The sequence below is a fragment of the Mesoplodon mirus genome, assembly GCF_964341445.2.
Source record: "Mesoplodon mirus genome assembly, chromosome: 1".
NCBI classification, from domain to species: Eukaryota; Metazoa; Chordata; class Mammalia; order Artiodactyla; family Ziphiidae; genus Mesoplodon; species Mesoplodon mirus.
Genome location: NC_138976.1, coordinates 8,783,261 through 8,798,134, shown reverse-complemented (window position 1 = coordinate 8,798,134; position 14,874 = coordinate 8,783,261). Strand labels below are relative to the sequence as shown.

Genomic DNA, 14,874 nt, shown 5'->3' with positions numbered 1-14,874 from the left:
TGGGTATTGGGGACCAGCCTCACCATGACTGGCCCCATTAAACAGATGTGGAGCCTATAAATGGTTGAGCCTTCACAACTTACTATAAGGCAATAATTTATTAATCCCACATGGCGCTTGGGTAAAAGCAGGAAAACAGATGAATGGAAAAGAAGTCAGTTCATTGGTAACTTACCCAGGAGCTAAATTCATGAGATATCAGGAGTTATACAGAAGCATGGGAAGGAATGATTATTATGTTGGGGCATTTGGATTTCAATGCTGAAAAGAATTGATAAGCTTAACCACTACCGCAGTGGATTCTAGGTGAGTTTGAGGTAAAGGACAGAAAAATGGAGTTAAAGGTGGGGAGATGTATATTGATTCTGTAGTAAGATCTAGGAGAGGCAGGTTACTGGACCAGGTAGTAGGGGGAATTAGGAGGGAGAACTTTCTTGTCTACTTGGTATCTATTGGTATGTATAACTCCTGAGTCAGACAAAGGACTTTATTACCAGCATAAGCATCAGTGTGTGTCAGTTTCCCTTTCCCCAAGTCCCATGGAGGTGACACTGTGGGCCCAGATGGATGCTGTGCCTTGTGTCACACCTGAGAAACACAAGCCTGGGGAACCTGCTGCTTTATGGCAGGCAGTGAGCAAGGCTGCCCTTTGTCCCTGAGGGAGACATTATCGCATCTCTCAAGGTTGCTCTCTGCAACACAACCCTGTGAAATGGCCTAGGTAAAGGGTGGTCAGGACCTTGCATTCTTGGCACTCCCACCAAGACAGGTTGGAGTGCCAGAGACCGCGGAGGACTGAGTCTCCCAACAGGTGTTGTCAGGATCAAATGGGACGATGCATGGAGATGCGTGTGCAATGGGAAGCTCTCGGTCAAACACTACCCTGTAGAATGGCTGTGGGCTGCGGAAAGGCAGGCCCAGCCATGACTCGGTCAGTTGGCACAGTCTTTCCACCTGGTGTGCCGTGTCTAGACAAGACTGAAGGTGCAGTGGGGAGGTGGAATGGGAGAGAAGGGCTGCTCTCAGTTGCTTGTGTTTAGCTTTTGCCTCTTGTACACATTTCATACCCAGTACATCCCTGGGGCATGTACTCTGCTAGCTCTTGGTAAATTATTTATAATTCTCTTTTTTCTTATGTATAATCAAATGAAGTCTGTTTCTTGAGCTTAATATTTGTGGTTTTCTTAATTAAAAATTGAGTACAGCGAGTCTTTCTTAAGAAATAGGGTAGGGCTTCCCTTGTGGCACAGTGGTTAAGAATCCGCCTGCCAATGCCAGGGACACGGGTTCGAGCCCTGGTCTGGGAAAATCCCACATGCCGTGGAGCAACTAGGCCCGTGCACCACAACTACTGAGCCTGCGCTTTAGAGCCTGCAAGCCACAACTGCTGAAGCCCGCAGTGCCTGGAGCCTATGCTCTGCAACAAGAGGGGCCACAGCAGTGAGAAGCCCTTGGCGTACCGCAACGAAGAGTAGCCCCGGCTCGCCGCAACTAAGGAAAGCCCGTGCACAGCAACAAAGACCCAGCTCAGACATAAATAAATAAACAAACAAATAAATAAATAAATAAATTCATTAAAAAAAAAAAAAAAAAAAAAGAAATAGGGTATTTTTTGTTTATACGTATACTTAGCAAAATCCTTGATAATTGGTTCCAAACTAATGAAATTTTAAAACTAGATGATGTATAAAAGTATTATAAAAATGTGGAGCTAAAAGACATTTGAAGATTAGCTCAACTTTCTAGTTTTATACAGGAGGAAATAGGCAAAAGAAGTGAAGACGTTAACTAAAGAGTGGTCACCGTTGATGAGTGATGGAGATGGTGTTGGACCTTAGTTTTGAATCCACCAGGGTAAATGGAGAGGGGACCAAGGGGAGCCCATCTGCACTATTTTTGGATAAATCTCAGGCCAGGTCTCATCTGTCCTCATTCAAGAGTGAACAAATAGAAAAATTAAATTAGAGAGGACCCACTGAAAAGATTCAGCAGTTTAAAGGGAAATAAACAAGGGTGCAAAAAATAGAGAAGATCAGGCTTTGGGAAAGAAGTTTCCAAACTTTTACTCAGTAAACTGAAGTAAATTTCAAACATCATCTTCTTTGTCCTCTCAGAGAAGTTATAGATGCTATGAAAGACGAAATGATGAGTCAACAGACTGAGGTGAAGCAGGAGCTTGTGGACTTAAAGAACGTGGGGAAATAAATCACGCATGCCAGCACTGAAATTACTGGCACTGCAGAAATTCAAGGTGTCAGGAGGAGGACAAACTGCCAGTTTCACAAGGGACAAGAAAGCAACAGAGGAGACCGCAGATGTGGATGATGGACCAGACTGGAGACCAGAGCAAATCCTCAATTTTCCTGAACCGAAGAAGGACCTGAATCCATAAATTATAAGGGCTCATCATGAACCAGGCAAAAGTAACAAAATTAGCTAACACTTCAGATATCCAGGTGAAGTTTTTTTGTTTTTTGTTTTTGTTTTCATTTCAAGGATAGTGAGAGGATACCATTAACATTCTGGTAGAAGGAACCTTTAAATCCAAGAAAAAAAAAACCTAGGCTAGGCTCAGGCTTGTCTACAGCACAGGTGCCAGAGGCAGTGGAGCAGTACTCATCGAGTTTTGAGGGAAGGGTTGTGACCCAAGAATTTCATACTTAGCCAAGTTTTATTTCACATTTGATGGCAACAGAAATTCATTTCAGTCTTACAAGGACACACCTTGAGTGTAGCTTTTGCCACACCCATGCACCATTCCTGGGGGGAAAAAATCACTGGAAGGCATGGTCCAGTAACTGAGAGGTGAGTCAAAATGAAAGCCCATGAATGGACAAGTCAGAGTAGGAAAGGATTGGCAGTCAGGGTGGAACCATTCAAATATAAAGTTATTTCTAAATGATTGTGATTATGATTATAAAATAGAATACAAATGAATTGATTATGAAAAGAAGATATAACATTAAACCTTAATTAACAGAAAAAGCAGGAATAAAATTCCTGCTCAAACCAGAGATCATGCATGTGAACACAGTCTGTACTCTAAAGAACTGTACAAATGCGAGGGATGGAAACATCTCCAGACTTTTTATATATGTCTGTTTCAAAGTTGGGTTAATAGACCCTTTTATTCTTTCTTTCCTGTCATGAGTCAGGTGTTGGGATTGGCATAGTCCATAAGCACGTTCTTTTTATCAGTGCGTTAGCCTCTTGTTGGGGTGTTTATGTTGGAAATAGTATTTCATTGCAAGTAGAAACAGTATGCTATTCGGAGTCAGAAGACCTGGGTTCCTGCTCTGATTCACCTTAGTGTTGTGAGCTTGACAGAAGCACTGGTTTCAGTCTCCTTTAAAAGTGATCGTAATACTTACTTTGTGATATCTTACTGACCAGGATGGCTAAAATGAAAAAAAAAAAAAACAAAAACTATATCAAGTGCTGGTCAAGATGCCGAGCAGCCAGAATGCTCATACCCGGCTGGTGGGGGTGTAAATTGGTTTAGCCACTTTGGAAAACTGTTTGGCATCATCTACCAAAACTGAACACGTACTCACCTTATGACCCAGCAGTTCTGCTCTTGGGCATCCACCCAACAGGAAGGCATGCAAATGTGTTGCCACGTGGCACCGCTCAAGAGTGTGACAGCAGCACCGCCTGTTATAGCCCAGACTGGAGACAATCCCAGGGTCCATCAGTAGCAGAGTGGACAGATGCAGGGTCACCTCCCACAGTGGGAACCTGTGATCAGTCTGAGTTCAGGAACAACCATGAAAAATGAAAAATCAGGATGAATTTCACAAGCCTAATGTTCATTCAGGCACAAAAGGTTGTGTACCGTATGGCTCCATTCGTATAAAGTTTAAACGGACAGAAGTAATCTCTGCTGTTAGAAACCAGAGTGGTGACCACCCCTGGGAGGCAGGTAAAGATCGAAGCGGGTGCGGTGGGTGGGTGGGGGCTCGTGATGTTCCTCCATCTGGGTGCTGTTACACGGGTATGTTCACTTTGCGGGAATCCTTTGACCTGTGCGCTGATATTGTATTATTGTATACATTCTTCTGCACATATGCCGTACTTCCATGTAAAGTTTATTTAAAACTCTGTCAAAGGAAGCATAGCAGTCACATTGCTCTCACTAAAATTATTATTAATAATGAGAAGGAAAGTTTTTTGTATTACAGAATAAAATAATTGAACATATTTCATCTTTATCTCTTCCTTCAACTGTTTGCATTTGTTTTGTAATGTATAGAACGTGTCGGTACTTTAGAACATATATTTAATTTACAAATAAACATATGTATGTCAGAGCTGCTTGCTTAATGTTTTCTCAGCTGTTGGGAGTGAAGGATCTGAAAGTTTGATTAGCTGTGACTCAAGGTCGCAACAAAAGGGGGCAGCCCGAGCCGGGCCTGGCTGCGGGAAGCAGGTGGCGAGCGGGGCCCTCAGTCGGTTCGGTCGGCAGCCTGTGTTTGGGTTGGTTTCTTGCTGCTGGAGCGCGAAGTGTGGGCCAGGGGAGGGTGGCCTGAAGCTGGAGAGGGAGGCAGGGCCTGGCCTCTGAGCACCTTGGGTTCCTGGGGGGAGGGGCTGCGAGGCAGCTCTGGAAGGGGGTGAGCAGAAGAAAGGAACCAGCAGAGGTGGCCAGAGAGGCCGAGGAGACAGGAGGAGGAGAAGCACGAGGTCATTGTTTGAGGCTGCTGATGAGTTTCCTGAAAGAGGGACTGGTGAGCCATGTTGGAGGCTACCGAGAGCTCGGCCACTAGCCTGAGCCTCAGCCGTTAGGCTGTCCTGCTGACCTGAAGTCGGGCGGGGTGTTGCCGTGGGTGGTGGGGAGGAAGCAGCCTGGAGTTCAAGGGCCGAAGCTCTTTGGAAGACTGGGAGAACTGTGGATGTTCTCAGGCCGAGAGAGTGGAGGAGACTGAGGTGCCTCAGGAGACTGAGGAGGGTGCCGGCCCTGGGTCTCCGGTGGACGCCTCTTCCTCAGAGGTGGGAGCGGGGGGGTCAGGAGAAGACGCGGAAGCATTTAGGTTAAAGGAAGGACCCGAAGGAGCCGAAGGCAACTTTCCGCAGTGAAGGAGGTCATGAAGCCGCCCACCTGGCTGTGGGGGGCGGAGGGAGGGGGTGCTTTGGAGGAAGGAAAACAAACCAGCCCCAGGGGCCTCTGCAGGCGCCGGGTGCAGGATGCTTGTCTGTGCCAGTGGGCGGCTGAGAGGCTGCCCCCTGTGCTGGGCGGGCTGGGCACTGCCTCCCTGGCATGCACTCTGAGGCAGGGGTCCCCAGGCGGACCCTCCCATGCTTACCACAGCATGTATCCAAAGCATGGTGGGAAAGGAGAATCGTGACCGAAGAAGTTGAAGTTAATTCCGGTGATCTTAGGACAGGCTCTGCTACCTGATAGGCTCATGATGTCACATATTGATCTATGGGGAAGGTTTTTGACATTTCAAGAGCAGATTCAAATCAGATCTCCTAGCACTATAGTTGGTCTGACCTTGCTGGGCCTTGAGAACCAAGTCTTACTGTCTGGAACAGCGTGTACATGGAATTATCCCCCCTACTTTTTACAGCGGCTCCTGTTTGGAAAGAGACGTGCTGGGATGGTTTATCCTATTGGCCTGGGATTATGAAGCCCAACATGTGTTCCTGGTAAGTGGGTTCACTGACCCTAGTGACCTGTGCCCTCTTGAGCAGAGAGCCAGGCTGTGGCACCCAGAGGTGCAGCTGGTACGGGTGAGCCGGGTCCTGTTGGCAGTCAGAGGAACCTGCTATCAGCGAGTCTGCGGGGTCGAGGAGGGCACAGGGGCTTTCGGGACATCAGGCATCCTCAGGGAGCCACACGCAGAGGGTGTTTTAGGGGCTTCTTCTCGCCAGATGAATTAAGCTCTGGGGTTTTCACCACTGGTTCTTGTATCAAGGGTTTTTTCCTTTCTCTCTCTCTCTGCCTCCTCCTCGTGCAAGACCACTTGTTGCCACCCTGTTTTGCTGTCATCCTTTTGCTCCTGTTGCTCAGAAGACAAACATTCTGTATCGGCCTCCCAGCAGTTGGGGTGACTTGGGCGACCTCCTTTCTCTCAACCTCAGTCAGGTCCTTGTACCTCCCCACAAGCCCCTCCCCTCTCTCGGTTCAGCTCCCCTCCTCGCTTTTGGCTGTCCTTGCTTCAGACCCTTCATCAGAGAGGGCCGGCTCATTGTGTGAGTTACGCTTGGCCCTGGGAGGATGGGTGAAGGAATATGAAGATATAAGGAATCTTATAAGATTCAAGGCATAAGACTTGATCATCGTCTTCAAGAGACTCTATAATCTACTCGTCAACCCCCTGCCTCCCTCTCCCCCCCGCCCCCCAATTCTTGCTCCCTGAGGTTCAGCCCACCTCATCTGGCACCTCTTCCAAGACTGCTTTTCTGCACTCCCCAACTCACTGGAGCGCTCCTCCTTTTAAACTGTCCTGACACTTGTTTCAACCCTCTCTCGTGGCCCTGGCCACGATCCGCGTTGCATTGTGCTTTTTTGATGTCCCCTGTACCTCCTGCCTTAGCTCCTTGACTAGACTTCAAGCTCTTTTAAGGTAGGGATTGTGTCTTGCTCATTATTGTATTCTGTGCAGTGCCTTGCTCAATGCCTTATACATAGTAGGTGCTCCATAAATTTTACTAGACTGGAACCAACGTGGACTCTCTCATGGCTCCCAGCATCCATCCCCTTTGCAGCCATGGTCCTCAAGTCTTGAGATACCGTAAGATAATAGGGGGAGAGGCAGCGAGTATTTGCCTAGAAGAATCCTAGGAGATTTTATTCAGGTAGGAGCAGCCACAAAAATGCTAAAAGCTGAAATATTACAATATTTTTCAGATTATTCTAGTAGCCTTACCCTTCTGTCAACCTACTTTCACAAAGAGGCAGATGGTAAAGTTTCTGATGCTCTCCTGCCAGGGCCCCAGTCTCCCTTCCTTGATATTGCATGATTAACTACAGTGCAAGTAATTCATACAGTGCTTAGAGGAAGCAAGTTCCCTGAAACTTACGTATCGGAGGGATTGGTTCCCCTAAGGAGGATGCTGGAAATAACTGTTGGTTTAAAGGTAAGAGCATATGAGAAAACTGAGACTCAGAGATAAGTAATTTCCCTGTGATCACACAGCAAGTAAGTGTCAGAGTTGATATTTGACTCTAGGTCAATCTAGTTCTAGAAATGCAGTTCCTCTCCTCTGTCTGTGCTTTTGAGGCTGATTAGAGCTGGATTCCACGAGAGGGGCTGCAGCTGCCCACTTGCGTCCTATGCCCTCCGAGGGACTGCCCGATCTTGCCGATCCCAGGGGATCTGGGCGGAATGGCTCCCTGTCCATGAAGCTGGGAGAGGACTGCCTCTCCCCCATCATCACTAGGGGACCAAAGGGCAGAGGGTCTCCTCCCTACTTCTCAGCAGGAAGATCACAGTTTGCCACCTCATTTCACTTGGGTCCCCTTGAACAGAGGCTGTCAGGTCATACAGGGCCTCAGGCTTGTCACTGCCACAGAAGCTCGAGCGGTCTGCCATGAACAGGGGCTGTGTGAACCTGCACCCTTCAGCAGGCAAAGACACATGACGGCTTTGTGGGATCTTAGCTGGAGAAAGAGGGAAGCCAGGCTTCACACTTGGAGCAGTGGCTCCTTTGAGGCAGGATGGAAGGAGAGGATGTGTAAGAACTTTACAAGGAGAGAGCTCCTAGGGGGACACAATTAAAGGGTACCAGAGGCTTGCTGGAACTAAAAAACATGGCTTTCGAATTTAAAATTCAATTTAAGAACTGAAATTGGTGGTTTGGAAGGTCAAGTAGAAGAAATGCCTCACAACCCAGAACAATAATAAAAAGAAATGGAAATAATGAATTAAAATGTAAGACACTGTCCATGAGGGAAGGCCTTGGAGACCTTATCCAGGGGACCTGCCATGGAGTCATGGGAGTTCCAGAAGGAGAAAAAGGAATAGATGGAGGAGTAATAGGAAAACAATAAAAGAAAATGTCACTGAATTGAAGACAGATTTGATTCTTCAGATTAAATGGATCCATTCATCCCATGCAAAGCCCAACACTTAGACCTACTTTCTAGTAAAATTCCTAAACTCCAAGAAGAAAGAGAAAAATCTTAAAGTTTTGTAGGAAGAAAGAACAGGCTGTTTTCAAAGGAGAGAGAATTAGGCTCTCATTGGGCCTCCCACATGCAGCCCTGGAGGCCGGAAGACGGTGGTCCGGGGTCTCCAGACTGTTGGAGACGGGGCCACAGCCCTCGCTGAGCCAGCCGAGATGTCACTCCTGGTCATTGTGAAAGAAAGACATTTCACACGCGTGAGGACATAAAGCATACGTCATCTGGTAGGTGTGCCTGAGGAAAACGCCCAGTGAAGTTCTCTAACCAAAGGACAGAGCAGAGATTCTGGGGTGGGGGACATGGAGAGTGCAGGAAGCAGTGAGCTGTGGTGCACCCTTTAGTGCACAGAGATTAATCTCACTGGATATTGCTACTGTGAGTTAGAATTTTTATTGTGTGTTATTAAGAACTTTTAAAATAGAGGAGAACTGTATGGGAAAACATAACAGGCTGAAAATAAAAATTCTAAACTATCTCTCTAAAACCCAAGGATTTGGGAGAAAGAATGGGAGAGTGGGGAAATGAGTGTTCCACTTTTAAGAGACTTAAATAAACATAGGGCAAATAAAACATAAAGGCATTGTTATTTATGTGTATTACAAAAAAGAGAAATAAAGGTTCCATTTTGACTTTTGGGACTCAGAAGGTGTATTGGTTAGGAATAGATTTTGTTGCATGTAGTGGATAACCCCGGAATAACAATGGCTTAAACATATAAGCCTTTATATCATTTCATGAAAAAGTAAAAAGGTTGGTGTGGTGGAATCAAACTCATCACAGAGCCACCAGGTTCCTTATATCTTACTGCTCTTCCAGCCATAGCAGATTGCCGCCTGACTCAATATGGCTGCTTGAGCTCCAGTTGTCACATCTGCATTCCAGAAGCCAGAAGGAGAAAGGGGAAAAGAAGGGTGTGCCCTTTCCCTTTCAGATACTTCTCAGAAGTCTCACACAGCACTAACATTCACACCTCACCGAGTGGAGCTTAGCCACACTGAGCTGCAAGGGAGCCTGGAGTGAGCTTAGCTAAAAATAGGAGTTTTCTTGCTGAAGAAGAAAAGGAGAAAGAAAGAAGTTGGAAATCTCTGCCTCAAAAGATCATCACTAGCAGAATGCAAATAAAAACAATAGTTTTCTTTTTTACCTTTTTAAGTGGCAAAATGTTACAAAGATTGATAAAATCCAATGTTAGCAACTGATTGGGGGAAGTGAGTGCTCCCTTACATTGCTGTTGGGAGTATGAATTGTTCTAACTTTGGGGGAATATAATTGAAAATATTTAATGAGTATTAAATGTCCATATCTGTCAACCCAGCAGCAATTCCTGCAGAAATAAAGCACCAATGCAAAAAGCAGTACAAAGCTGTTTTCTGCGCCACTGTTTGTAGTAGCAAAAAAGTGGAAGGAATGCGAGCCCCCATCAGCCATGTATTAGGCAGTTATTAAAAAGGATCCAGCTCTCTCTATCTTGACATGAGGGAAGCCCATGACACATTGTTAGGTTTAAAAAACAAATTGCAGAATAATGTCTCCAGCAGTGGTTGCAGACTGGTGGCCAGTAATAGTGTGTGCCAGGCGAGTGCTAAGTGCTTTACATTATTCTCTTCTCACAGTGAACTTACAAAGAAGGGACTGTTGGATTGCCTCTTTTCAGAGGATGAATTTGAAGCACAGAGACTAAGTGACTTTCTTAACGGTGACCTAGCCAATAGACACTGGACCCAGGATGTTACCAGGTCTTCATAATCTGAGCTCTTACTAACTCTGCTACTCTATCCAAGGAGCACTGTTCAGTCTCTCTCTCAGATGCCTTGTATGGCCAGTTCAGTGCTTTCCAAATGTTCAAAATGGAAAGCTTTAAGTGGCGTAGTTAGCCACAGGCCCCATCTGTCTTTATTCTGTGACACCTGTAGCTTCGCCGTGACATCATCTGCTGGGCCCCCCAGGCGTTTGAGGGTACAACCTTGGGTTCTGGTCTAGTCCCACTTGTTTACAGGTATTTATGTTGCTTGGCACAAAGGCTTGGAGGCGTGTACTCCTGGCTGCCCACTGTGATTGCCTTAGGTGGGTGGAAGGGGGTCGGCATTGGGGGAGGGTGGTTTCATGGCTTTTTATTTGTACATCCCTCTTGGGTTTGGCTTATAACAACAAAGATATGTTGCTTTTGTAGTTTAAATAGGAAGTCCGATAAAGTATAATTTAGAGTGATGAAATATCAAGAAACAACCCAGATAAATTGCTGCACCTTCCTTTTTGTCATTTGTTTCTTTTGAGATTGCCTTTATAAACATCTGTAAGCAAGGAGACTTGAGTTTTCTTTTTTATAAGACGAAGTTTTAGGACTTCCCTGGCAGTCCAGTGATTAGGACTCCATGCTTCCTCTGCCGGGGGCCCAGGTTTGATCCCTGGTCGGGGAACTAAGGTCCTGCATGCTGTGTGGCATGGCCAAAAAAAAAAAAAGATGAAGGTTTAGGCTGTCAGTTGTATTAGCATTGACCTCTCATTCTTGAACCGCACATGAATAGGCATCAGCAGTGGTCCTCCCTGATCAGGAGAAAGGCTCTGCCCTATCGTAACCTCAGAGTCAGAGATGGGAAGCATGTGAAGTGGGGCTGCTCAGAAAAGGGTCTGTGAGTCGCAGAAGCCGTGGGCCGCTCCTGATGCTGCCTGCGTGACCCTCTCGCTGGAAATCTTGGGGAGGCAGCTGAGCGTGGCCACAGCCGTGACCGTCCAGGGAGGACGAACGTAACTCAAGACAAATAGGACGAGCGCTAAGGAGAGTCTGGGTGCTCCAAAAGCCTGTAGGAGAAGGACACAACATAGTCAGGCGTCACAGAAGGGGTCCCAGAGGACGTGACATTGAAAATGAGGCTGGAAAAGGGCAGGAAGGAGCGGGGAGGAGAGGAGGGACGAGGATGGTTCCAGGGAGAGAACCAGCCCCTGAGCACACCTGGCTGCGGGGGACAGCACGGTGGGCGTGGCCACCAGCCACTCTACCGCCCTTCTGGCACCTGTTCTATCTAGTGTGCACGTCTCTCCTTCCTTGGCTGGAAGCCCCTTCCAAGGGGCTGGGTTGGGGAGGGGCCTGCAGAGGGATGCACTGCCCTGTCCCCCCAGGGTAGTGCCTGTGACTCAGTTGGTTGGGTACCTCTCAGCCCCCTTCCTTCCCTCACACCAGCTTCCCTCAGTGACCTTGCCTACCGACCCTCTACTGCGAGGACCACGGCCTTGACCACCTGGGATCAGGGCTGGAGGGATTGTTAAGGCAAGTCCCACCCACTTTTCACTGAGGCCCCTCCTGGGTGGCAGCTTCTACCTGAGCTGAACCTGAGCCCAGAGCGTTGCTGCTTCCCCTGCCCCCACCCCAGGAGTTTGCATCACTTCTCCCTGCGTCCCCCACCCTCCCCAGTCCTGCAGGGGTGCTCTCCTTGAAGTCCCTTTGTGCAGTCCATGTGCCTGGGGGTGCTGATGGGCCGCGTAAGCATCGCCGTCTTGCCCTGAACTTGCCCCACCTGTAGTCGGCTGGGGGAGTAGTTCATTCATTTTTACTGAGAACACAGCAGAGTGCTGGGTACTGTGTTGGGAACTGGGAATAAAATAACAATGTTTGAGCACTTACCCCGTGCCAGGCGCTGTGATCAACACTCCACAGAGGTGGCCTCAGTTCAGGAACTTAATGCATATAAAACGCTTAGACAGCCGCCTGGTGCCCATCACCACTCCCGAGTGCCAGCTGGTGCTATTAGTTGTCCTTGCCATAACCACACGAAGGGAGGACAGTCCTGTATCTCCACGCAGAAACTCAAGCTTAGAGGGGCACGTGCCTGCTGTCACATAGGACTCAAACCTGAGCTCTCCGAGGGTGAATGAGTAGGTGTGACTCTCGCCTTCCAGAGCTCATGGTCTAGCAGGGAGATGCCCGGCAAGAGCACTTTCTTGTCAGAGTGACGGGTACAGCGGGCTGAGTGAGGGCACACGGAAGAGGGGCCAAAGGATGGGGGAGAGGGGGAGACTATTCCAGGCAGAGTCCTCGCTGAGATCAATGTCACTTCCTCATCACTTGTGGGATGTCTGTTTCCTCTGGGCTTTGGCGAGGAGGCTCCGGTTTGGTGGTCTGTGCACGTGCTCAGTTAGCGGTTAATCATTTGAGGGCCCGGATATGGCTGCCCCTCCCAGCCAGACTCCTGGGACCTCGTCCTCCAGGCACTCCCATTGGGGAAGACCCCTCCACCTCCAACCACTGTGTGACCTGAGGTCCTGTCACTCTGTGAACCCCCAAACTTCTTGGGGACACACGTGTAGATGGCCTGGGTTATGGCTCTGTGTTGCCCACCCCGCCTCTCACTCCATTTCTGTGAGTAACTTCAGCTGCCCCGTAGAATTGCTCCGTTGCAGTTAACACAAAGGAACGAAATGTCATCATAGAACTATGATTGAAGATCCAAGCTAAATAAATCCCACCGTGACCATGCTACCCCAACAAATCAAACTGTTTATGTTGCCCATTTCGTTTCCAGTCCCTGTCCACAGGGCAGATAGGTTTTTATACAGTTATTGTGTGTCTTGCCTCTTTTTTATTGATACCTTGAGGGGATTGGAAATGAGATTGATCAGTTAGGAGGTGGCCACCAGGTGGCGCCAGAGCACCAGACATCCGACTCCAACCTCCTACGTCTGATCCCTGCCGGTGGGAGCATCTGTCAAGTGCTTGTCTCTGGAAATTCACTTTCAGTTTTCCCTCCAAATGCTGTGTTGCTCACAGTAAGTGTTCCATAGTTACTTTAAAAGAAATCAGACAATACTGAAGTGTACAAAAAGTAGAAAGTAAAAGTGCCGTACAATGACACCTGTAAGAAGCATTGACATTAAGACTTGAGTACATATCCTTCTAGACTTTTGTGTGAGTGTTCACATGTATGCGCAGATATTTCAAAACATGTGCAGATGTCGTTTTCTCAGTGAGCACTTCTCAGACCACTGCCCCCATTTAAAATTGTAACCCCTCCCCCTCCCCACTCTGCCTATACCCTTTCTCTGCTTTACTTTTTTCTCTTTTATCACCAGCTTATAGACCATGTATCTTACTGAATGCTTTATTTATTGTCCGTTTCCCCCACTAGAATGTACTGGGGGATTTCTGGCTTTTTCGTCACTGCTTTATGCCCAGCACCTAGAATAGTACCTGACACGTACTAGACTTTTGGTAACTTTTTGTTGAATGAATGAACAAATGAATAAGAGTGAATATGTCCTGAATCTGTGGACATCTTTCTCTGTCTGTAAATACTGATGTACCTGCCCAAGGCCACTTTGCAGAGAGTGAGCCAGAACTCCTGGGGGGCTTCTTTCTGTATTAAGAGAACTTCATCATCTTATGTGGCAGTTCAGAACCCTGTCCTGTTTACTGACTGACTTTCACTTCTTTCATGATGTCTTTTCCTATACAGAAGTTTTAATTTTTCACATAGTTAAATCTGCGAATAGTTTCCTTTGTTTTCTAGCTTTTGTATCACCCTAGAGAGGACTTCACCCTGGGACAATAAAAATGAATAATGACTTGTGTTTCCTTTGGTATTTTTTTTCTTAGAGCTTTATTTATTTATTTTTAAAAATTTATTTATTTGGCTGCGTCGGGTCTTAGTTGTGGCACGCGGGATCTTTATTGGGGCATGTAGGATCTTTCCTTGCAGTGCGTGGGCTCTTCGCTGAGGCATGTGGGCTCTCTAGTTGCGGCGTGCAGGCTTAGTTGCCTTGCGGCATGTGGGATCTTAGTTCCCTGACCAGGGATCAAACCCACGTCCCCTGCATTGGAAGGTGGATTCTTAACCACTGGACCACCAGGGAAGTCCCTCCTTTGGTATTTTTATGGCAATTTTTTGGTTTGGTTAAATCTTTATCAAAGATTTATTCTTATAAATGATACTGGGTAAAATTTAAAATAAATCCCCCCAAGTGAATAGAAAATTGTTTCATCAACATTTATTGAATAATCCATTCTTTCCCACTGTTTGAAATGCCATCTTGATCAGATATTAATTCTCAGCTATACTTGATCCTATTTTTCTGCACTGTGTTCTGTCCTGCTGACCATTTATCACCAACTGCGGCTTCCTGAAAGGACAGGTGCCGTCTCATTATACTTATTTTTTGAAAACTTCTTAGCTATTTTTAATTATTCTTCCAGACAAAGTTTTTTGTTTTTTTGTTTTTTTGGCGGTACGTGGGCCTCTCACTGTTGTGGCCTCTCCCATTGCGGAGCACAGGCTCCGGACGCGCAGGCTCAGCGGCCATGGCTCACGGGCCCAGCCGCTCTGTGGCATGTGGGATCTTCCCGGACCGGGCACGAACCCGTATTCCCTGCATCGGCAGGCGGACTCAACCACTGCCACCAGGGAAGCCCCAAAGTTTTAAATCAACTTGTTGAATTCCGAAATGAATCCTCTTAGGATTTAGAGTGAATTTGCATTTTGTTTATAGATCAGTTGGGGAGAACTGATGTCTTTACAATATCATCTCCTTATTCAGAAGGAGTGAAATGTCTCTCCTTTGATTTAAGTCTTCTTTTTTTGTCTATAAGTAAAGTTTAATAATTTGCTTCAAATGATTTTTGTACATTTCTTTTACAGTTTACTTCTATGTATTTTTTTTCTTTTCTTAGTAGGCCCTTGTGCCATTACATTTTCTAGCTGGTTATTGTTTGGATAGAGGAAACAGTTGATTTTATGGCCAGATGTCTAACACTCAGG

At 46.8% G+C, this 14,874-nt stretch overlaps 1 protein-coding gene across 8 annotated transcripts in view; it reads left to right on the top strand.

Moving 5' to 3' along the window:
• Nucleotides 1–14,874, top strand: part of RALGPS1 (Ral GEF with PH domain and SH3 binding motif 1) — a 289,045-nt gene that overhangs the window by 13,676 nt on the left and 260,495 nt on the right. Inside the window, exon 1 of one of the 8 annotated variants that reach the window (XM_082622852.1) lies at nt 5,569–5,646. The exons of the other annotated variants lie outside the window; for them this stretch is intronic. The gene's annotated coding sequence lies outside the window, so the exon portion shown is untranslated. Of the gene's footprint in view, nt 1–5,568; nt 5,647–14,874 lie in introns of those variants that run through there. 8 annotated transcript variants of the gene reach the window in all.